We start from the raw sequence: 1,540 nt of genomic DNA, 5'->3' as shown, positions 1-1,540 counted from the left end.
GGTCCAGGGGTGGGGGCATGGCCGTGGGGGGGCCGCATCCCATCCTCCACCCTGCACCGGGAAAGGCGATGGGGCTGGGGGTCCTGGAGTGGGGGTCCGCCCAGGGGAGCCCCCCGACTCTCTGAGCTCAGGCCCTGGATGAGCGGAGGGGCGGCGGCGGGTGGAGGTAGCGCCGGCGGAGGGGGTGGGGCCGAGAAAGGAGGACGGGTCAGATGCTCCCGCCGAGTCTGGGTCCTCCTCGGCTCGCTGGTCCTCGTCTTCCTCACCTCGCTCTTCCTGTCGGTGTCGCTCCGCGGGGGCGTCAGCTTCAACTACCTGGAGCCGCCCGGGTGGGAGGAGTCGAGGCGGGTGAAGCTGGTGCCGAGCTACGCGGGCGCACACCGGCTGTCGCCGGGCGACGCCACGCAGCAGAAGACGTGCGCCTGCCCGCGCTGCGTCGGAGACCCCGGCGTCTCCGATTGGTTCGACGAGAACTATGACCCGGACATCTCTCCGGTTTGGACCCGAGACAACATCCAGCTGCCCTCGGATGTCTACTACTGGTGGGTGGTAAGTAACACGACTTTACCCACGACAGCTCAGTCGCTAGAAAAGTTTCAAAGTGGGCGGGGCTACTGGTTCTGGAGATGTTTTTTAAATGAGTTTTCACTTCATTGTCCACTGAAAAAAAAAATTGGGGGATTTTTTTTTTACCTCCAGAACCAGAACACCTCCCACTTCGTAACTCTGTTCTGTACGTTCACTGTGGTTTTTACACGTATGAGGTTGTTATCCGTTCCAAAAAATGTTTAAGTCGATACCAGATGTGGAAGGTAATTGTTCAAGATGCAGGACCGCCGTCTCGTCGAGAATTAGATCGATGTCACTCTGAAGCTACTTATTCCCACTGGTTAGCTTAGCACGAAGCAACCTGATATCATTGTGCAATACACCCGTCAGTCCACTAGAGGGTACCGAGGGTTGCTTCATTTTGGCGTAGAAATGCGCCTCAGGTTCGGGCACCCAAACCAACAAGGTTCAATCAAACAAAAGATCCTGGTTGGAGTTAAAATAAGTACTTTTCCTGTGTCACGTTAGTTATTTAACGTACGCAACTTAGTTTACTTGCGTTAGATAAAAAAAACCTCCTGGATGAAAGTCTTCATTATCCAACCTCCGCCACCGACCTCCTCACGACGCTCAACGTATCTCTCCTTGTACTTTGTCACGTGACCTTCTCACACCGAGCAGGACAAAGACTTGAACCGGCACCCAAACAACGAGCACGACTCCGTCCAAAGCTGACGAAACCTCATCAGCTCATCATCAGCTCACAGGTTTTATCCTGTTAGTTTGTTTGTGTGCAGCCTGATAAGTGAAGGCACACAATCCCCTCTAAAACCATTACAGACTCATCCTGCGATGTAACGCCCTAATCAGCGATCCTTTGAAATGTTGTTGGTTTTGGACTGAGCTCCGAGCTAATCGACTCCTGGCTGCAACTCCAAACATGAAAGTTTGTCCACAGGTGTTTGATAAAATCTTATAAAGTGTGAGTAGG

The sequence above is a fragment of the Embiotoca jacksoni genome, unplaced genomic scaffold (assembly GCF_022577435.1).
Source record: "Embiotoca jacksoni isolate LCO1_2020_lvr unplaced genomic scaffold, fEmbJac1.0.p SCAF_55, whole genome shotgun sequence".
In the NCBI taxonomy this organism is placed as follows: domain Eukaryota; kingdom Metazoa; phylum Chordata; class Actinopteri; family Embiotocidae; genus Embiotoca; species Embiotoca jacksoni.
This window is presented reverse-complemented; position numbering follows the sequence as displayed.